The sequence below is a fragment of the Musca autumnalis genome, unplaced genomic scaffold (assembly GCF_047663935.1).
Source record: "Musca autumnalis isolate F117 unplaced genomic scaffold, ASM4766393v1 scaffold_5, whole genome shotgun sequence".
In the NCBI taxonomy this organism is placed as follows: domain Eukaryota; kingdom Metazoa; phylum Arthropoda; class Insecta; order Diptera; family Muscidae; genus Musca; species Musca autumnalis.
In genome coordinates this window covers 200,857,436-200,881,431 of record NW_027412088.1, presented here as the reverse complement: position 1 = coordinate 200,881,431, position 23,996 = coordinate 200,857,436, and positions in this window count along the sequence as shown.

The following is a 23,996-nucleotide window of genomic DNA, read 5'->3' as shown; positions in this document are numbered from 1 at the left end:
TGAGCCTCTAATGTAGATTGCGGTAAATAAATCACGGAAACTCGGCCAGGCATTATAACCTCCCTTAAAAACGTCTGTGTCACATGCTGGTAATCTTGAAATTGCTGTAGAATCATTTTGCTTCTGCGCCAACATGGTCTCTCGTTTTATTTTCTCCTCTGATTCCTTCTGCTTTAGCGTCTGAATTTGTCCATTTACAGCAGCAATCGCCTTCTTATAAATATCAATAGCCTCTAAGTAATGTTTCCTCAGCTGGTTTTTATCGATTGGTTTTTGTCCCTCTTCTGGCTCATAATCGCGGCATTCCACATAAGCTTTCTTCACCTGGTCGTAAAAAGAGTTAAGCTCCACTCGTGATGCCTCCAGGGTATGTATGTCGTCATCAGTGTTAGCAATGCTTAAAATTGAAACGTAATCCTGCAAGTCATTAACGCAGTTTGCAAATTTTGAGCACTTAGCTTTATCCATCCTTATTGTAACGAGGGTCAGACTTTAGAACAAATTTTTGTTTTACAAAGGTTTGACAAAGTTGCCCTTTACGAGGACAAAGTATTATTTTTATTGGGTCTTTAAACCAAATCAAGAATTTTGTCTTTGCAAAATCTTTGTTGTTACTTCCCAAATAAATTGACTTGACGACAAAAGGATCTAATTTTGTGGAGAGCCGAGGAGTCGACAGCAAATTAAAGTATTTGATAACAAATATTTCCAAACGAAAAGCCAGGAAATGAGTCAAAAAGTTGGATAATAAAACCGCTGGTAATTATTTAGTTGAGTAAGAAATCTTATAAAAATGCTTTTCCACAAAAGATATTATGCAAATTCAAGAAACGATAGCAAAAAGAATCATAAACAAAAAAATTCCAATCCAAAAAATATTCGACTAGAAAAGGTGTGTTGGGTTGCACAGAAGAAATTATTATTTTCAAAGATTCGTGTACCAAAATACTATAAAATCACTTAATTCCTTTGTTAGGAGGATTTTATAATTTGTTAAAGCTCAAAAAACAGTATAATGTAGAGTCGAAACCAGACAATAATCAAATCAGAAAATGTTAAGAATCCCAGCAAAATGTTGCAATCGCGACCAAATTATTTCCAACAGAAGAATGATTTGGGTCAAATGTAAAATATTTCAGCAAAGTTTAAAGTAATTTTACTTTTCGAAGAAAAAATTGCAGCAATATGTTGTAAAAAATCACAGTAAAATGTTTCAGCATAAGAATTCAAGAAAGATGAAAATATTTTGTATCAAGAACAAAAATTTCCATCAGCAAGAATTCAAAAAATTGTTCAAAAGTTTTCAAATAGTTGTGTAAATTCAGGTTAAGTGTTTTCAAAGAAATGTATAGAAAAATGTTTAAGTATATTTTTAAGGTTAGTTAACCTCAAAGTATTTCAGCGATTGTCCACCAAACGCGTCTATTTCCTTGATTCGTGTTTTATTTGCGCCAAATTGTTCCAAAAATTCTCAAAAAAACTGCCAAATTTTTCCAAATATTCCCAAAATTGATGTATTGGGATGCTAATATGGCGATTATTTACAAATGTTTAAAAGTGTCTGTGTCTCTATGTAAAATATTTTGTAGGGTTATTTGATAAACGGCGACGTTTCCAAAAAAAAGTTCCCACAAAAATTTATGTAAAAATTGCAAGGTTATGTTTGTTAAATTATGACGACAAAAAGTTGCGCCAAAATTTGCATGTAAATGCTATGTACGTTTGTGTTGAAGTTGTTATGTAAAATCATCCCAAAATGTCTGATAAGTTTATGTAAATTGTTGTGTCACAGTTATGACGCCACAAAATTGCGCCAAAATCGCAATATAACGCTTGTGTATAAAGAGAATATTCCAACAAAATGAGATAGCAAGATTTTAAAAAACAGTAATTTCCAAAAAATCAATAATTTCAAAGAGAATTGATTTGTAAAGTGTTTGTGGCAATATGAAATGTTTTTCTCCAATATGGCTCCACCAACGTGTAATGTAGGAAAAGTTTAATTATGGCGGGTCAATTTCATAAAGGTCCCACTGTAAACGGACAGATATTGAGATTAGGAAGAGAGGAAAGAGAGTATATTTCTTTCCAAATGTTCCAATTTTTCCAGTAAAATTATCTCCCTTTGAAAACACACTGGTAATTTCCCAATTTTTGGAAGAAATTTCCAAATTTTCCAAATATTCAAGGAGAGAAATAGAGAGTCGTGTATGTATGTGTAAAAGTGTGGACGTATTTGTGTATTCCCACGAACAAAGAAAGGGTCAACATCAGTCCTTGGTTGCAAAATGTTGTTAAACTAGGGTCAAAGGGTGTCAAATTGTATGTTTTATAGCGTTTCAATCTTTAAGGTACAGTGTCGGTGTCAAATTTCGCCGCACCCTGTAGTCCTTTCCACGCTTTCAAAGCACAAAAAAACTCATTGGTACTCACTTTGACTCTCTGTGTATAGTTGGGAGTGTGTCTGTGTGTTTTTACCCTGGTGTTGTGTCCAGTGCTTCTTCTTCCTCTCTGTTTTGGCGCCTTGTGTTGTTGCTGTTGGTTTGTAATTGTTATTTGCCCGAACCGAACGATAATTAATTGTTGAATTTTGTTGATTTGTTTTGTTGTAAAAATGTGCCAAAGTTCTGTTTTTCGTATTTATTTGTTGTTTTTCACAATGTTCCACTGTCCTGTTTCACTATTTGTTGTTGCTATGTTCCACTTTTTGATAATGTTGTTGTATTTGTTCACCAAAATTATGTCGTTTTTGTTATTTGGTTTCACTGTTTGTTTTATCTGTGGCCCACTGTAGATTTTGTAGATCTTGTATTTGTTGTTGTAATTCACAGTATGTTGTTGTATTTTTGTGTGTTTCAATATTTAATTAAATATTTAATTGATTTTAAATTTTTTGATAATAATCACTGGGACCACTGTATGTTGGGGTCTTTTTTTATTGTTTCTTTTCTCACTTCTCCCAAAATATGTTTCTATGTTTGTTGTTGTTGTGCACTGGATGTTTCCAAAATATCACTTGTTCGTATTGTTGTTGTATTTAAATGTAATTTTACCGGCTTTTTCTCACTCTTATTGGAACACTTTTGTTTGACATTTTTCGTTTTTCACCTTTATCACTGTCACTATTTTTATTCCAAAATGTCTTTTTTGTTGTTTTTGTACTGTTGTAACACTGTTTGTATGTAATTTTGTTAATTTTTCCACTAAATTATTTATTAACTGTCACTCGTTTGCTAATTGGTATTGTTTGTTTTGATTATTTTCTTTTAGTTGTTCAATATGTAAGTGTTCACAGGAATGAACCAGGTGTTCAAGTTCACTTTTTAAATATGAAGAATTTTTGCACTTTTTAATTAATTTATAAAAACACTATCTGGCTCGCAATGGACCAAATGTTTATTTACAAACTTTTTGCCTTTTTTATTTGTAAATAATAAGCAAGTATTTTATGTTTTCTAACTTCAAATGTTTGGTTTTATTTTGTGTTGTAATTCAATGGATGTTATGTGTGAGTGTGTATGTACAATGTGTGTTGATTTTAGCTAGGCTTTGTAATGCAATTTATGTTTTTAACTAGCACAATGTAAGGTAAGTTTAAATTCACAATTTTAAGGGTATTTTAAGTAGATGTAAGTTTTAGTTAATTTTAGGCAAATTTTACACAGTGCAATATTAGGTTTAAGTAGCACAATTCTAATTATTTATTTAATTGTATTTATTGTTTTGTGTATAGGTATTTTAACTTCAATGTTTAACTTTGTGTTTGTTAATATAACAAAATGTAACTTGTTTGTATTTTTGTATGTAACTAGTGTTTATGTTTCAACTTTTAACTTGTAAATATGTATGTAACTTGAGCGAGGAGATGCACGGTCGAACGCTTTAAAAGATCACTGACGGACTGAGCTGATGCTGCTCTTGGTACTGCTTTTAAAGTTGATCATTTCCAGGATTCATTGGAAGGAGAGCCATAGGTTAATAGCTAGCGGCCGCAGGTTATATGTATGTGTGTATATATGTACAAATGTAAATACTGCGGACCGCTAGCCAAAAGTTCATCAAAACAACGCTACAGTGCTCGCAATAAGTATGGTCCTAGACCATACAGAGGGTAATAAATGAAGTTGAGCCAATGGGGGAATACTCCACTCAAACAATCGAAAATTTTTATGGCAAATGATTTTGTAGAAAAATTTGATCTGTTACGATCACATTTTAAAGAAGCTTTAAAACGTTTTTGAAAAAGGGACCAAAACTACCCGTTTAGTGACTCTCATGAGGGTTAATTTTTTCCATTAAAATATACCCCGCATTGTTGTCAGTAATATTGCCAAAGACACTTTATACCTAAAATGCAAGGATTCCAAGGAAGCTAATGTCGAATATTTCGAAACCTGTAGAAATGGGCGGAACTTGCCACGCCTATTTATATTACTTCCCGACGTAAACTTTCACAACGCCGGTACAAGTGTCTTCTTTTTTTTGTCCTCTTTCATAGTCTGGCCGAATTATCTTGTAATTATTTTTTGTGTTGTACAGTGTTATTGGCGGGTGTAACTAACTACAAAACGTATATGCCCTAATGTTCGAATGCATTTATTTAAATGTCTACGTTAGAAAAAACCCTAATTGTGTTGCATTTTTGGCACATCATATATTATTTTATCACTGTTATATTGTATAATTATTTATTTATATTATGGATTTATAACATATTGTGTTTTTCAAAATAGTCAGGCTTAATCCCATAGTCGTTGTTTTAATATATTATTAAAACAACTGATTAGTGGGAAAAAATTGTTTTAATAAAATATTAAAACAACGACTATGGGCTTAAGCCTGACTATTTTGAAAAGCAAAATAGAAGTCGTCATCCCAAATAAAAAACGCCAACACTCCTAATTTATAACATATTTTTCCACATTATCAAACACACACATACAGAGATATTTGAATTACAATACAAAACATATGTAACTCGGCGCACATTACATATAGTTAACATTCATCCATGCTAATCGAAACAGAAAAACAAAAATAACATTAAACAACAGACAATTCAGAATGTTTTGTGGTTAAAACGCTCAATTATTGTAGTATTTCGATGTGAAAAAAAACAACAGCAGACATAATAAATACAATAAAATATTATTATTGTTATTTAAACAAATGCGTAACGATAGGTGTCAGTATTTATTTGTATTTAGTTTTGCGGATAGATAACGCATGGCATGTAATCTAATTATTTGCTGTTAAATGTGTACACATTTTGTTTTGACTTGTTTTGTGGTTGAGGGAATGGTAACAGCAGAATATTGTTATATTTAATTGTTGCTGGATTTTAATTATTTAAATTGCAATTCAAAAAGCAAATCTTTAGAAATTGTTTAACTTTAATTTATTATTGCAAACTATAATCTGATTTATCACTTGTTTCTCTTTACTCTTAGTTAGGTACTACTATACTATTTTCACTATTTTCTTATATTATTCTGAATTCTTATTCTTCTTGTTTCGAACAAAAACACACTTGCCTTAAAACCTTTTCTTTCCGTGATGCAATAAACTTTGCGTGCGCCAGGTTTTTGTATTTTGCACGTTGCGTGTTAATAAATTTTACAATGAAAACAAAAAAACAATGAAAAAGAGGAGAAGAAGATGAAGTTTTAACAACAAAGACATTTTTACATGCATGGATTTACTTTAACCACCAAAGTGGTACGCCTTTCTAAGTTCAGAAAAAACAAACTGGAGCAAAGTAACACTGCAGCAAAAACCAAAGCAACAACTAAAATAAATACAATAACACCGGCAAACTTTGACAGGCATAGGAAAAGAATTTTGACAACTCTACTGACATTGCCGCTGTAATAAGGCATGCAATTGTTAAGGGGTTTTCCGTCTATTCAGGAATAACTTTTCAGAAGGTATTTCCGAGCATGCTTAATTAACACAAAGTGTGTAAAATTTCATATTATCCGTAAAAAAAATTTGACTGGAAATAATAAAAACGGAGAAAATCGTTTTTATGAGATTACAAAAATCTGGTAAGAACTTCGCTTAATGTCATTAACCGGCGTTAGTTGTGGAAATTGGGTGACGTAGGGGATGGAAGATACCAAGGAACGGTCCTGACCGGCTTTAACATGCCAAAGCCCAGGATTTATCTTGGTCCCTCTTTCATCTCAAGTGCACACTGACCTCCCCGTGGTGTCACCTGGGGAACTGCCTTTAACACCCGTTGAAGGTAGTGAGCTAACATGTGCAGCGCGTTCACCCATAAGAACGTTAAAAACTTGGATTTGGGCGTCGGGTTAGTAATCCTCCCCTAGAAAAACAGCCTACTATGAAAAACGAAAGAAATGAAAAACAAATCCCTCAAAAGTTGACGACCCACGCAAACGTTTTAAGGACCATGATCTGCGAATCTGCACTTGGAATGTTCGCACTCTTTATAGAGAAGGTGCAGTCTTCGTATTGGCAGACGTACTTGAAAAGTACAAGGCCGACATTACTGCCCTACAGGAAATACGATGGAACGGGAAAGGCGTCACAACAACACCTAAAGGTGACGCACTGTATTATAGCTGCAATGACACAAAGCATGAGTTTGGTTGCGGATTTGTAGTTTGTAGGAGGTTGAAACATCTGGTCTCCAGCTTCACCCCAGTGAATGAAAGACTCGCTACAATTCGATTAAAAGCTAAATTCTTCAACATCAGCTTTATTTGCGCTCATGCTCCCACTGAAGACAAGGACGAACAGACCAAAGATATTTTTTACGAGCGCTTAGAAGAAACTTATGACCGTTGCCCTGCCCATGACATTAAAATCATACTAGGCGATTTTAATGCCAAAATTGAAAAGGAGAATATCTTTGGCCCAACAGTCGTGAAATTCAGTCTCCACAGTGAAACATCTTACAATGGTATGAGGCTGATAGACTTTGCAGCTGCAAGAAACATGGTAGTTAGCAGTACCAGATTTAAGCATCTCGCTATTCATAGGGGCACATGGCTGTCGCCAGATCAAAGAACAATAAATCAAATTGATCACGTTATGATAGATGGAAGACATGCATCAAGCGTGTTGGATGTACTATCGTTCCGAGGCGCAAACATTGATGCGGACCACTGCCGTGTTAAACGTAGCAAACAAAGTACGAACAGACACAACACGGAAGTTGGACATCGGTAAGCTGCAATCACAACAGATAGCCACAGCATTTTCCACTCAGCAGGCCCAACTGCTTAATCAAAGCACTCCTCGTCCCGATAACATATCAGGACAATGGCAAAACATTGCCCACTTCATGCAAACAGCCGCAAAGTCAGTACTTGGATACCAGAGACCTCCACCAAGGAATCCATGGTATGACCAGGAGTGTCGTGCTGCTACCGAAGAGAAAAAAGGCTACTTTAGAATCAGTAGCAACGCGTAGCGCACGAGAGAGCTATCGGGAGAAAATGAGAGAGGAAAAACGTCTTTTTCGGAAGAAAAAGAGTGAAATGGAAAAGCGGGAGTGTGAAAAAATCGAGATGTACAGGAGCCAGAATGAAGTCCAAAAATTCTACCAAAGAGTGAAACATCAAACAGATGGCTTTGGTACAGGCACATCCTCCTGTAGAGACCAGCAAGGTAATTTGGTAACTGAAACAGATAGTGTACACAGGATATGGAAAGAACATTTTTCAAAACTGTTGGTATCCAATTGTAGCGAAGACGACGATGATACCGCAGATCCAATCCCAGAAGATGGTATAGAATGTATACCACCCGGCCAATATGAGGTAAAAACAGCAATCAACCGGCTGAAGAATAATAAAGCAGCAGGTGCCGATGGCTTACCAGCCGAGCTGTTTAAAACCGGAGGCGACGCGCTGATAAGGTGTATGCATCAGCTAGTTAGCACCATCTGGCAGGAAGAACGCGTACCCGACGATTGGAACCTGAGCATCTTATGTCCCGTCCACAAGAAAGGAGATAAGACTGTATGCTCCAACTATAGGGGCATAAGTCTACTCCCTATTGCCTATAAGATAGTGTCAGGGATATTGTGCGAACGACTAAAGCCTATGGTCAACGAGATAATTGGGCCATACCAATGCGGCTTTAGACCTGGCAAGTCCACCATTGACCAGATATTTACCCTGCGGCAAATCCTGGAGAAGACCCAAGAGATGCAGATCGACACCTACCACCCATCCATTGAGCTCGGACCGACTGTGGAAGTTGGTTTCTATAATATTGAGGTAGTAAAAGACTTCGTCTACCTCGGCACCTCCCTATACACAACAAACGGCATCAGTTGTGAAATAAAAAGAAGAATTGTAGTGGCCAACAGATGCTACTTTGGTTTAAAAACAAAGCCACATCTCGTCAAACAAAAATAACCCTCTACAAAACACTGATACTACCCGTGCTGATGTATGGCTCCGAAGCCTGGGTACTTGCGCAAGCAGACATGGCAGTGCTTGGTGTGTTTGAGAGAAAAATTCTTCGAAAGATCTACGGACCAATCTGCGTTAACGGTGAATATCGACGTCGCATGAACCACGAGCTGTATCTGCTATACAACGAAATCAATATTGTTAAACGTATCGAGATGCAGCGATTGCGTTGGCTAGGCCATATCATAAGAATGAGCGATGATGAACCCGCTAAAAAGGCGTATAAATTCGAGCCACATGGCGGTGCACGCAGAATTGGCAGGCCAAAGTATAGATGGCGCAAACAAGTGGATGATGAGATGACAAGGCGCGGTATTCCAAAAAGCGAAGCACGAAACAGAGAGAATTGGAGATCTTTTCTTAGTTCGGTCTATGGAACATATGTTCTGTAATGGGCCAGCTAAGTAAGTAAGATGTAAGCAATTTTTCCTAATAAATAGCAAACAAGTCTCCTAAGTTTTTTTTTTTTTTTTTTTTTTTTTTTTTTTTTTTTTTTTGATTGACTGGAAACCTCTGGAATCTGTGCAGCACGGATTTTCCTCATTATCCTTTACCAAAGAGGAGGATGGTATTCACGGTTCTCCCAACATACTTTCAGTAAATCAATGCATATCCACTAAACGTCGTATAAAACAAAAATGAAAGGAAGAAGGCAAAAAATAATAAAACCAGCAAAGCTGAAACGCAAACATCTTCCACATCATCTTGTTTGGCATCAAATACATGTGAGTACTTGCCGTTCACACACCGAAGTGGAGTAAAGGTAGGAAGTTAGGGGCCTGAATGTTTTTTTAAACATTATCAAATCATATGCTAAACATTTTCCAACAATCTAAACCACACCACTTACATCTTCATAACGCAGCTGGGATATTGCCTCCTAACTACTTTGACCCATTTTATCGTTAAAGAAAAATCTCCACCTGTTTCTAAAGAAACAAAACGAATGAAAAGAAAACAAGCAACACACAAAAGTCATTATGTAAATTCCCCTAAAGGTGATGAGATATAAATGATGTTAACAACAAAATAACAAGAAAGAAGCAGTAGCAACAACAACGTGTAGCAAGAAACAGCAACAACATTGAAGAACTACTGCGCCATGGCGGCCCATGTGATAGACAATATGTCACCATTATGTCCTCCAAGTTAACACAGTTTCTCAAAGGCGGCTAAAAAGCTTTTTGTAAATCCTAACAGCTAATGCTGTTCTTCTATTCCCTCATGTCGATCTCAAAGGACCACAACAATTTTAGGAACCACTTTTTGGTTAAAGGAATTTTAAATTGTTAAATAAATAAGTTATTGGTAATATGGTGAGAAGGAAGACTAATGAAGTTTCAAAGAAGATAGAGAGATTTTTGTCTTTAGAAGACCTTTAAGAAGTCTTCTTTCTCTGGAGATCTATTAAAGGACACATATTTATACAAAATGTTTAAGGAAATTTTGAAGACATACAATAGTCTCAATAAAACTTTACGACAAGGTTTTCACCACAAAAATCTGATGGTTTAATGAACCTTGAAGGATAACCTGTCCATAAAAGCCTTTAACAGTATTTTGCGCGTAAACTATCTTTAGAAGGTCTTCTGTCTGTTGCAGACTTTAACAGGTTTACTGGCTATAGAAGGTCATTAGGAGGTGTTGCGCCCATTAAAGACTTTAGATGGTCTTCTGTCTAGAGACGAACTTTAAAGAAGATTTTCAGAGGGTCTTCTGTCTATAGAAGTCTCTCCTGCCTAAAAAAAGGGATTTTAGAAGGACTTTTGCATATAGAATAGCTTTAGAGGGTTTTATTTCTGGAAGGTCTATAGAAGACCCTTAGAAGGTATTCTGTCTTTAGAAGGCGTCCTTTTTATAGAAGACATTTAGATGGTCTGCAGTGTATGAAAGATCTTTAAAAGGTCTTCTGCCTATGTAAAACCATTTTTAAATATTCTTCCTATAGAAGATGATTCAAAGGTCTTCTGGTTTTGAAAGACCTTTACATGGTATTCTGTTTATGGAAAACATTTAAGGGGTATTCTGCGTATGGACAACCTTTTGAAGTTTTTCTGCCTATAGAAGATCTAGCAAAGGACTTCTGTCTATGAAGACCTTGAGAAGGTATTTATCTTATAAGAGATCTTTGACCTTAGCTTATAGAAAACCTTTAGAGGTTTTCTGGCTATAGAAGACTTTTAGGAGGCAATCTGCCTATATAAGACCCTAGAAGGTCATCCGTCTATAGGACAAAGGTCGTCTGCCTATATAATATATTTCGAAGGTCCTTTAGAATTTATTCTGCCTATAGAACACCTTTTAAAGGTCTTATGTCTATAGAAGACTTTGGGAATGTATTCTGTCTCTAAAAGTTCAGAAGAATATAGTCTCCCTATAAAAGGCCTTTAGAAGATCAGTCAGCTATAGAAGACCTTTAGAAGATCATCTACCCATGGAGGCCAATACCAGGTCTATCCACAGAAGACCTGTAGAAAGTCTTCTGTCTGCTTATTGAGGACCTCTGTAAGACATTTGGAACGTCTTTTATAGAAGATCTGCAGCCTACAAACGCTCATTAAAATGCCTTTAGCCTATAGAAAACCAATAGAAGCATCATCTGTCTGTAGAAAACCTTAAGAAGGTCTATAAAATACCTTTAGATATAAACGACTTTTAGAAGGTGTTCTGTCTATAGAAGACATTTAGACTTTCGGTCTATTAAAAGTGGACCTCTGCGTAGAGAAGACCTTTGGAACGTCCTCTGTCTATAGAAGACCTATGTCTACGGAAGACCTTTGGACATTTTTCCCATAGAAGACCTACGCATCTTCTGTCTATAGCAGACCTTTGAAAGGTCCTCTGTCTACGCCTTCTGTCGGTAGAAAAACTATCCTGTCCATAGCAAACCTTTGAAAGGTCTTCTGTCTGTAGAAAAAGTGTGGAAGGCCATCTGTCTTTGGAACACCTTCTGTCTTCTGTCTATGTAACACCTAGGAAAGTCTTTTGAGTATAGAAGACCTTTGGAAATTGTTCTGTCTATGGAGGACATTGAAAGGCCTTCAGTTTAAAGGAGACTTTTTCAAGTTCTTCAGTCTATGGAAGACCTTTTGAAAACCTCCAGCCTATAGAATATCTTAGGAAGGTCTTCCTTATATGGAAGACTTCGAGAGGGCCTCTAAAAGTCTGTATCTATAAAGAACCTCTGGAAGGTCTTCTGTCTATATAGAACATTGAAAGGTCTTGTGTTTATAAAAATCTTTGGAAGGCCTTCAGTTTCTAGAAGACCTTTTTAAGGTCTTCCATCTACAGAGGAAGGTCTTCAGTCTATAGAAGACATTTAGTAGGTCTTCTGTCTACAGACGTCCTTTAGAAGGTCTCCTGTCTTTAGAAGTCCTTTAGAAGTTCTTCTGTCTATAGATGACCTTAAGAAAGTATCTTGTCTATGGAAGATCTTTAGAAAGGTTTTTGTCTATAGAAGACTTTTAAAGGCCTTCTTTATACAGGAGACATATTGAAGATCTTCTGTCTATAGGACACCATTGGAAGTATTCTGTCTACAGCAGACCTTTGGAAGGATCCGCTTTCTATAGAACGCCTTTGGAAAGTCGTCTGTCTATAGAAGCCCTTAGAAGTTTTTCTGTCTACAGAAGACCTTTTAGTTCTTCCTTTAGTAGTCTTCGGTCTATAGAAGTCCTTTAGAAGTTATTCTGTCTTTAGAAGAGCTTTAGAAGGTCTTCTATCTTAAGAAGACCATAAGAATATATTCAGCTTAAAGAAGACCTTAAGAATGTATTCTCTTTACACAAGCTAAGGTCTTCTTAAAAATCTTCTATCTTTATAAAATATCAATAGAAGTTCTTCTAGAAGGTATTCGTCCCAAAGAAAAAGTTCTCTGTCTGTAGAAGATTGTTAGAAGACCTTCTGTTTTTATAAGTTTTTTGAAAGATGTTTTTTCTATAGAAGGACTTTATATCTCTTTTGCCTAAGAAGTCCCTTTTCCTACAGAATAACTTTTGAAGTACTTCTGTCAATAACTTCACTATATTGTTCCTTTCCTTACAATTGAATTGAAGGTTATGTTCATCCAAGGATCATTCTTTGTTATAAAATCATTAAAATGTCATTGCCTCCGGGATCAAGATCATTGACATTTTCAAAAATAATCTTGACTTAAGTTCCAAAAAAAACTTTTTATTCAAAGTTATGCTAATAACCTTCTGAATGAGTTCCTACTTGACGAAAACTATTAGCTTTTATTCTCACGGACAGTTTGTCCTTAGAATGTGTATTTATACTCTTTTTCTATTACGGCATGTCCTTTCCTATAAGTTGCCGTTGTTTGCCAACATGGCTGGCGGTTATTTTACTTTATAAATTGCTTCCGTTTTATTGTGGTGTTTGTTTCCTCCATCACAGTGTGAATGGGAACTCGTTGTTGTCGTTTTCTTCTAGGACAAATGCCACACCTGTGTGTGGTTGGTTATGAATAAATAAAAATATCATTTTGTCAAGAATTATTAAACAGCAACAAATGATGCGTTAACTATTAAACGACTTTTAACCTATTCACTTAGAGCTGTTGGCTGTTAATGTGGAAATATTAGGTCTCCAATTGAAAAGGAAGCTATTTTAATGGTCCAAAAAACGTTATGTATTTCAAAAGTTTTAACAATGCCTGTTTTGTGGCGTATGAATAGTGACAGTATGTATACGCCACCAGCATCCACATAATATAAAATGAAAGATATCAATTCTAAATGGGAAAAATAAGAAACTGAATAAGGAAAACAACTTCTGGACATGATATATGCATCATACATTTATTTACGAGGTGTAATATTGGAAGGACTTTGTTGCGTATGAATGGTGTCAATACGCATACGACCTCATTGAAAATTTATAGAGTTGTTCTTACCAATGCATTAACTTCAAAACTTTTTGTTAACAACATAATCTATATTAAATGTACATCTAATGCTTTGTATTACAGCAACCCATTAACTGTATAGAATGTAGATTTATTCACTTGAGGGTTGATTGGGTATAAAGTCACATATTCTTTCAACTTCTTAAAAGGGTATGTTCCTTTGAAATTTATTGTCATCTGCTTTTTCCCATATATACCACTGAAGCAAATAAACACCTTTTCTCAGATATAAAAAATTGTTTTGCCACATGTCACACATATACACCCTTTTCGACACAAACAGATGACACTTATTTTTAATGAATCTGATACTGACCAGGTTGTTCGTTTTCATGAAGACTTGTTAATATTATTATTATAGAAAAAGGGGAGGCGTGTAATGCGTCTTAAGAAGCATGAAACATGTATAGAACACAAAGAGATATGCTAAAAATAAAGATCTACATAAAATAATTAAAAAGAAAACAAAGTTTGAAATATTTTTAAAGAAAAAAAAATATATATATAAAAGGCACTTTGATTAATGAATCGTCTGAATCTTATCATTTGTAAGGAACACTTTTAGATGAATAGAAGATTTTTAACTGACACTCTATCAAAAGGAAACCCTTAAGATTGTCTTGCTTCTAAAGAAAATCTTTAGAAAGCAACCATAGAAAACACTCAGAGGATCTTTTGACAGGAGTGGACCATCAAAGGGTCTTTTGTCTGTCGTTTAAAGTTTTTCTGTATATAAAAGTCCTTTAAGAGTTCACCGTCTCTAGGAAACCTTTAGAAAATCTCTGTCTATAGAAGATCTAAAACATATGAAATACCTACAGAACAAAAAGACAACTTTCATAATGTTGTCTGTCTCCAGAAGACGTTTAGAAGTGTTTCTATCTATAGAATACCCTGTAGTAGATCCTCTCTCTATATATAGAGCCGTCTTGTTCATTATTCCAACAATAAATAATTACTGTACACAATTTTTGTTTAAATAGTTCATAAAGGCATGCTTATATCTAATAGCACATATATTATATTATACACATTATTACAAGTTTTCTAAAGGCCTTAAAGAGACAGAAGGCTCCTAAAAGTCGTCTAAAAACTCCTTAACGGGTATTCTTTTTTTTAAAGCTCAAAAATATTTCCTCTCCATGGAATCCCATTAATGGATTCTCTTTCCTTATAGAAGTATTTAAAGGGTCTTTTTCTATAGAAACGGCTAATGGAGGAAACAACTGTTTGTATTTTATTTAATAAAAAGTGTTTCCACCGGGCTGATTCGGTCAGTTATTTTTATGGAATAAATAAAACTAATTTATTTCATATTTAACTCAACGTTTCGTTGGTCTTTTTCCAACTTCTTCAGGAGTTTTTTATTAGAAAATCCTACGACAAAATTACATTGTTGTTCAAATACATTTTTCAGATTATCGTTTTTTGTTTACTTACAATTAGTTTTCAATACCATTGTTAGAATTATTTCTTAAATTATATAAAAAACTGGACATCACAACACAGAAATTTGTATAATTTTAAAAATAATTACTAAAAATATATAAAAAATATTGCAGCAAAAAAATCCTTAATCTATATCACAGAGCCGTCGTTGTTTAAATAATCGCAACTGAATATTGAAGTTTGGTGTTGTCTTTATCTTCTTTAGTGTTTATTGATTTGTATAATCTCTCTTGGATCCTCAAACTCTCAAGAGTGTATCTTTTATTCTCTTTGTTTTCCTTGTCTAATATTTTTATATTCGTAAAATCTGCATTGTGTCCGAATTCTTTAATGTGTTGAGCTAGAGCTGTATTTTCTTTGCCTTTCTTTACATCGGCTTCATGCTCGTTTATTCTTATGCTCAGCATCCTTTTTGTTGTTCCGACGTACACCTTATTGCACGTCTCCCCTTGCTTCCCCTTGCAAGTTATTTCATATACGACGTCACATTGTTTGAGTTTTTCGGTTTTTCTTTTCTTGGTAAATACTCTCTGCAATGTGTGGTTGGATTTGTATGCTATTGCTACTTTGTTCTGTTGTGTTGTTGCTATTGTTCTAATGGTACTGTTGTCAGTAAGCTTTGGTATGTATGGTATACTCAGAAAGAGTTTCTCTTCTGTATCTTTGCGTTTTACTTGTTTGATTTTCATCCGTTCAAAATGTTGTTTAGTTATTGAAATTAAGTGTATGAATTCATTGCATGCTTGAATTCATCCATTGTCACTGATTCGAGTTTCCACTGTAACAAATATTTTATTTCCATCTCAACAATGAACTATTGAAATTTAATTCATTTCCACTGAATTTAGAAAACTTAGTGAATATAAAAGCTCTTCAAGTCCTTATTGGGGGATAACCTCACACCAAGGGCTCATAAGCTCTCAAGGATAGAACAAAGTTTTGCATTAAAGCCTCGGCACTCACTCACTTTCTTTGTAAGTTAGTTCCTTCCATTAAAAGCAAATCAGCTGTTCCACAACAACAACAAAACTAACGCGAAACTAATGGCACTTATATGTATGTATGACTTAGCTACAAGTCTATAAATCTACCACTGAAACCCATACACCCACATGTTATTCCCTTTTATGGCATATGACCCTGAGATAATAATGTGGTTAAGTGAATTCACTTGTCAGTGCATAAGTGTGTGTGGTTGTATGTTACTTACATACAGATATTGTGTGATACGCATATTTGTGTATCTTTAAAACAACCATTATCACCCATCGTTAAAAAAGAGGATTTTTTTTGTCTTCTGCATCCGCCTCTGAACAATGACAATAAGTTGAGATTAAGCAAGAACAACAGTTTCTGGCGTATTAGACTATAAAAACTACTCAACGTTTTGAAGCCAACTGAATGATGCCGATGACAATAACTAAAATTGTTGTAAGTGAAAAAAAAAACGCCTGAAACAATTCGAAAGGACAACAGTAATAAGTAGTGACAACATTCATGACTTATCTACAGCATATATGCACTCAAGTGTGAATAATGCAACTTTGCCAAGAGTTTTCAGTGTTTTTTCTCATTTTTCTCCATTTGTCTTCTCTCTGCGTCTGCAGCTTATGTGGCTCGTCCACCCAAACAGTATTTGTGATGCAAACAAAAAAAATTAGGCATATATCTTTGTGTGTATTGGAACATGGTTTTGCCAAATGTTTCACTTTGTCATGTGGGTTGGCGTATGTTGATACAGCTGCAATAATATCTGTGCTATTTTAGGAGTCTTCTGTCTCTATAAGGCCTTTAGAAAATATGTAGACCTGTGTACAGAAGACCTTTTAAAGGTCTACTGTCTTAAGGAGACCTAAATGGAGGCTACCGTCATTCGGAGGCCTAAATAAGAACTTCTAGGTATAGAAGGACTGTAGAAAACCCTTAGAAGGTCTTCTGTCTATGGAATATCTAAAGAAAGTGTTCTGTCTATAAAAGGAATTCCGTCTACATAGGACCTTTAGGAGGTCTTCTGTCTGTAGGTATATGTCTATAGGTGGATATTAGGAGGTCTGAGGTGGTCCTCTGACTTTAGTAGAACTATCGATGGCCTTCTTTTTGTAAAATACGCAAAGGACGACTTCGGTGTACAGAAGGTATTCCGTCTATACAATACCTGTAGAAGATATTCTGTGTATAGAATGCACTGTGAAGGTCTGCTGTTTTGAAGAGACCCGAATGGGGGACACTTATGTCTATAGAAGCCTTTAAGAGGTTCTTTGGTATTTGAAGACCTTTACAAGATCTTTCGTCTATAGAAATACTGAGGACTTCCGTTTATATAAGACATTGAAGCTTTAGGAATTCATCACACTTTTGAAGACCTTTAGAAGGACCACTGTCTGCCGAAGGCCTAAAGGTGGACTTCTGTTTATTGAAGTCCTGTAGAAGGTTTTTGTGTCCAGAAAGTCTTTAGGAGATCTTCTGTCTATAGAAAGAATACCATCCTTCCTAGCTTCCTTCCTTCCGTCCTACCTTCCTTCGAGAGAATAACCCTTAAAAGGATTCTATAGGAAGAAGACTCCTTTAAACGAATTTTTTGGAGAATATAAAAAGAAGACCTCTATAAGAAACATCTTTTGATTATTCTAACGCCTTCTATAAATGGAGCCCTTTTAAAAGTCCTTAAGCCCTTTTAAGGGCTTCTATAGAAATAAGACTCCTTTAAGAGGCTTCTATAGAAAAAGACCCCTTTACGGTACTTTTATAGAGAGAAGATCCTTTAAGCGGCTTCCTTTAGAAAAAATATTCCTTCAGAGGCTTCTATAGAAAGAAAACACCTTAAGGGCCTATAAAGAAAGAAATCTTTTTAAAATGCTCTTAAAGAAGGAAGACACCTTTTACGGAGCTATAAAAGGAGAAGCCACCTTACGGAACCTCTATAGGGAGAAATTTAAGGAGCTTCCATAAAAAGACTCCTTTAAGCCGACTTCCTTTAGAAAAAATTCTCCTTCAGTGGTTTCTATAGGAATAAAATCCCTTAAGGGGCTTCTCTAAAAAAATCCTTTAAGATACTTTAATAGAGAGAATATCCCTTTAAGGGGGCTTTCTTAGCGAGGAGATCCCGTAAGGGGCTTCGTTAGAAAGAATACTCCTTCAGAGGCTTGTATATAAGAAAAGCTTAAGGGGCTTCTATAGTAAGAATAATCTTTGGAAAAAAGTTCTTTTAATGAACTTCTAAAGAAATAAGGTCACTTAACGGTCTTCTTTAACACAACAGTTCTTTAAGGGTGTTTTTTAGGAAGAAGACCGCTTAAAGAGAACATACCTTTAAAGTGCTCTAAAGAAGAAAACCCCTAAGGGTCTTCTTTAAAGAGAAGATCCTTTAAGAGGTTCCTTTAGAGAGGAATCTTTTAAGAGCTTTCTATAGAAACAAGACCCCTTAGGGTTCTTCTTTATAAAAGAGGCCTTTTAATGGTCCGCAATATAAAGAACAACCTAGGAAGCTTCTGTAGAGACAAAACCTTAAAAAGAACATCCCTTTAAAGTGTTATTTTAAAGAAGATCCCTAAGGGGTTTCTTTAGAGAGATGACCCTTTAAAAGGTTCCTTTAGAGAGGAATCTTTTAAGAGTTTTCTATAGAAATAAGACCCCTTAAGGTTCCTCGTTATAAATTAGGCAGTTTAATGGTCCGCAATATAAAGAACAACCTAGGAAGCTTCTGTAGAGAGGAAACCTTTAAAAGATTTCGAGAGATTGAAGACCCACCCTCATGGGTCTCTGTAGAAGGAAAACTACTTTAATCGAAAGAAGACCCTTCAAGGGGAATCTATAAAAACCCTTAGGGATTTTTATAGAAAGTATACATTCTAAATGGCCTTCTTCAGAAAGAATTGGTATTCTATATTTAAACAGGATCCTTTAAAGGGACACATACAGAAAGAAAACCTGATAAGGGGCTTCTGCAGAAACAAGGCCACTTAAAGAGTTTCCAGAGAAAGAAAGGATAAGACCAATTAAATGGCGTCTATAGAAGTCCCCTTAAGAGGTTTCTGAGTATTTCTGCTTTATAAAGTTGAAACTTTAAGGGGACTTCTATAGAAACAAGTTAGGATTAGTGGGCATATATATAAACCAAATCCATTAATGGTCTTTTATAGCCCCTTAAGGGTCTTAATTTTTTAGAAATCTCTTATATAGAAAGAAGGCTCCATAAGGAGGGTTATGGGGAAATACTGAGGACTTCCTTTTCTGTAAAGCATTGAAACTTTAGGAATTCATGTGCCTCTTGAAGACTTTTAGAAGGACCATTGTCTGCCGAAAGCCTAAAGGTGGACTTCTGTTTATTGAAGTCCTGTAGAAAGTTTTTGTCTCCAGAAAGTCTTTAGGAGGTCTTCTGTATATAGAAAGAATACCTTCCTTCCTAACTTCCTTCCTTCCTTCGAGAGAATAACCCTTGAAAGGATTCTATAGAAAGGAAGAAGGCCGTTAAGCGAATTTTTCTTAGCGAAATGATCCCGTAAGGGGCTTCTTTAGAAAGAATACTCAAGCAGAGTATGCAGTAAGAATAATATTTAGAAAGAAGTTCTTTTAATGAACTTCTAACTTCTAAGGCCACTTAACGGCCTTCTTTTGAAATAAAGTCCTTTAAGGGTATTCTACAGGAAGTAGACCCCTTAAGGAGAACACCCCTTTAAGGTGTTCTATAGAAGGAAGACCCCTAAGAGCCTTCTTTAGGGAGAAGACCCTATAAGAGCTTCCTTTAGAGAGGAATCTTTTAAGAGTTTTCTATAGAAAGAAGGTTCCTCCTTATAAAGGAGGCCTTTTAAGGGTCCGCAATATAAAGAACCACCTAGGATGTTCCTGTAGAGGTAAGGAAACCTTTAAAATATTTTGAGAGATTGAAGACCCTCAGGGGCTCTGTAGAAGGAAGACCCTTCAAGGGGAGTCTATAAAAACCCTTAGGGATTTCTATAGAAAGAATACATTCTGAAGGGCCTTCTTCAGAAACAAGGTCCCTTAAAGAGTTTCCAGATAAAGAAAAGATAAGACCAATTAAGTGGCGTCTATAGAAATAAGTTCCCTTAAGAGGTTTCTGAAGAAAGGGTTTTCATTCTACCGAAGTCCCTGCTTTATAAAGTTGACACTTTAAGCGGGCATCTATAGAAACAAGTTCGGATTAATGGGAATATATAGAAAACAAATCCATTAAGGGTCTTCTATAGCCTCTAAAGGTTATTCATTTTATAGAAGTCTCTTATATGGAAAGAAGGCTCCATAAGGAGGGTATATGGAGTTGTTTCTATAGAAGCCCCTCTATGTTTTTCCTTCTTCTACCATTTCATTATATTAAATTGTTGCTGGTCTTTTTGTTTGTGGTCAACTTATTTAATTTTAAACACAAGTTATAAATTATGGACAAGAGGAAGGAGGAGGAGAGGGAGGGGAAGAAGTTGAAGCTGATACTTTGTAACTTATTAAGACTATGTTAGACAGACAATATTTCAATATTTCCACACTGTCTGAAATTTCAGAGTACTCTTTAGTGCATCCTTGTGTGTGTTTGTAATCGTTTCGTTGGTGTGGACGTGTGTGTGTTAGTTGACATGGTTTTACTTAAGGTTGCCATTAGTCGTCCACTTGGCGTGCTTGTCGGTAATAACATTCTTCATTTTGTCCTTCAACGTCCATTCTTGGGTGGATACACACTTCAAAGATATCCATAGACTTTCGGCTGCCAGTAAGGCTGGTTGGCTGCTTGTCATTGCATTCGTGTAAGATGGAGTGCCATTAACTGCCTACTACTATCCTCCAGCACTTCAAAGAGAAAGTTATAATTTATTTTCATTCTCATTGGCTTTTGAAGCTTTTAGTTTTACGAAGAGTTGATGATAGCGTTTGTTTACTGCAACTTCGGTGTCTGTTAGATTCGGGGGCGATGGCAACTTATGAATTCCTTGTTGAGAACTTATTAAATGCAACTTCAACTTTGTCGACAACTTGCCAAAAGTGAACGTGACTATCCATGCTAGACTTTAATTATATATCGTCCATACTCACCCACACACAGATAACTCATGCAGCTATCATCAAGTTAAGGAGCTGAGTATGCATTATGACTGAATGTGTAAGAAAAGTACAGTTCGCTCAATAAGCATATGCGATTAAGATAAACGTGTGCCATCTTCAGAATTCAATTGTCTGTTGAGGTTTTGAGGTTAACACACAACGGCGATGACAAATGACAGTTTGGCTACTCATTTAATTAGAAGGTGATGACACAAGTATTTTAAACTGTCTTCCAAATATCAATTATCATTTCATGTTAATGTTCAGTGAAGGGGGAGTTCCGGTTTGTTGGTGGCTTCTAAACAGTCCATCTCCAACCGCGTTTTCAATAATAAACCGCAGACGCGTAATCACAGTAAAACCACAGATGCACGTAAAATCAACTAGCATACACATGCAGTTTAAGGGAGGAAGGTATGCTACTGTTGCCCACAATTGCATGCCTGTAGTAGAGTGTTGTGTGGACATTAAATGGGTGGTTCCATTTCCATGTAATATTTGCAGTAAGTGAATTTCCCGCGGTCTGTCTCTCCTAATCCCTGCTTTCATGCCCCATTATTACGTGCCAAAGTAGATGCAATTCGGTCGGAGTGTCATAATTAAGGTAAATGAAATGTTATTTAGTCGCACATACAGGGTGCTTATGATGGATATAATCCACATAATAAGCGTAAACCATAGCGGCGACATGGCCAATGTTTGTAGCCATATTAAAATGCGTAGGAGTTGGTAACAAAAATCATCTATTTAGTTACGGATGAGTGCAATTTTTGGTATGGGAAAAATAATTTTATGGTCAAATCGTAAACTGAAAATATTCCCTTAGCCACACTAATCAGCTTGATGAGACATTTTGCTTGCTGAAATTTTAAGGTAACGATTTTGCAGATTTCGAAAGGAAAATGTCGATTTAATGATTTTTTTTTTGGTAAACTGTCCCATAATTATTGTTTAAGACAAAATGAACGGATTTTTCAGATTGCGAATGAGTGCTGTCAACACACATACGCTCTAAGGGCCTCAAAGGAGAGTTATTGTGTTATAAGTAAGGTTTCCCGGCGGCTGAATTAAAGAATACCTTAATTCATCCTGGTTGAAATTAAGTTTTCAGATGTAAAACCTTATTCAAACCTTAATTCATGTTTAATGTTTTACCATACGTATGCCACTTAAGCATGTTTAATACGGAGCATATAACTATTGGCAACATGTATACACTCCATGTGCCTTGGCAGATTTTCTGCTTTAAAGTACATCAAGTATACTTACTTATTTACTTAGCTGGCCCATTACAGAACATTTGTTCCATAGGCCGAACTAAGAAAAGATCTCCATTTTTCTCTATTTGTTGCTTCGCACTCTAGAATACCGCGCCTTTTCATCTCATCATCATCCACTTGTTTGCGCCATCTATTCCTTGGCCTGCCAATTCTGCGTGCACCGCCAAGCGGTCCATATTTATGCGCCTTTTTAGCGGGTTCATCCTCGCTCATTCTTATGATATGGCCTAGCCAACGCAATCGCTGCATCTCGATACGTTTAACAATATTGATGTCGATGTATAGCAGATACAGCTCGAGGTTCATGCGACGTCGATTTTCACCCTCAACACAGATTGGGCCGTAGATCTTTCGAAAAATGTTTCTCTCAAACACACCAAGTACTGCCATGTCTGCTTGCGCAAGTACCCAGGCTTCGGAGCATTACATCAGCACGGGTAGTATCAGTGTTTTGTAGAGCGTTATTTTTGTTTGACGAGATGTGGCTTTGTTTTTAAACTGCTTAAACCAAAGTAGCATCTGTTGGCCAATACAATTTTTCTTTTTATTTCACAACTGATGTCGTTTGTTGTGTTTACGGAGGTGCCGAGGTAGACGAAGTCTTTTACAGTCGGTACGAGCTCAATGGACGCATTGTGCGTCGACACCATCAACTTGGTCTTCTCACCGTTTACCGCCAGACCCACATTAGCAGTTTCTCCTTCGACCTTCATAAAGGTATCGGTTACTTCTTTTACTGATCTGCCCATGATGTCTATATCATCAGCATAAGCAAGTAACGTGTGACTATTGGTATAGATTGTGCCACTTCTTTTGACGTTTGCCTCTCGTATAACCTTTTCCAGCAGGATGTTGAAAACGTCACACGAAAGGCTGTCTCCCTGCCTGAAACCTCTTTTGGTACAAAACTCTTCGGAGAGGTTCTTTCCTATTTTAACTGAAGACCTCGTGTCAGTTAAAGTCATTTTACAAAGCCGGATGAGCTTTGCGGGGATACCAAATTCAGACATGGCTTGGAATACCTTTGAACGCAGCGGGCTGTCGAAGGCTGCTTTATAATCGACAAAAAGGTGGTAGGTGTCGATCTGCATCTCTTGGGCCTTCTCCAGGATTTGCCGCATGGTAAATATCTGGTCAATGGTGGACTTGCCAGGTCTAAAGCCGCATTGGTATGGTCCAATTATCTCGTTGACCATAGGTTTTAGTCGTTCGCACAATATCCCTGACACGATCTTGTAGGCAATAGGAAGTAAACTTATGCCCCTATAGTTAGAGCATACAGTCTTATCTCCCTTCTTGTAGACGGGGCACGTTCTTCCTGCCGGATGGTGCTAACTAGCTGATGATGGTAGGTGTCGATCTGCATCTCTTGGGTCTTCTCAAGGATTTGCCGCAGGGTAAATATCTGGTCAATGGTGGATTTGCCAGGTCTAAAGCAGCATTGGTATGGCCCAATTATTTCGTTGACCATAGGCTTTACAGTCTTATCTCCTTTCTTATGGACGGGGCACAGGATACTCAGGTTCCAATCGCCGGGTACTCGTTCTTCCTGCCATATGGTGCTAACTAGAAGATGAATACACCTTATCAGCGTGTCGCCTCCGGTTTTGAACAGCTCGGCTGGTAAGCCATCGGCTCCTGCTGCCTTATTATTCTTCAGCCGATTTATTGCTGTCTTTACCTCATCTTGGCTGGGCGGTATACATTCAATACCATCTTCTGGGATTGGGATTGTATATTCGTCGTCTTCGCTGCTATTGGATACCAACAGTTTTGAAAAATGTTCTTTCCATAGCCTGCGTACACTATCTGTATCAGTTACCAAATTACCTTGCTGGTCTCTACAGGAGGATGTGCCTG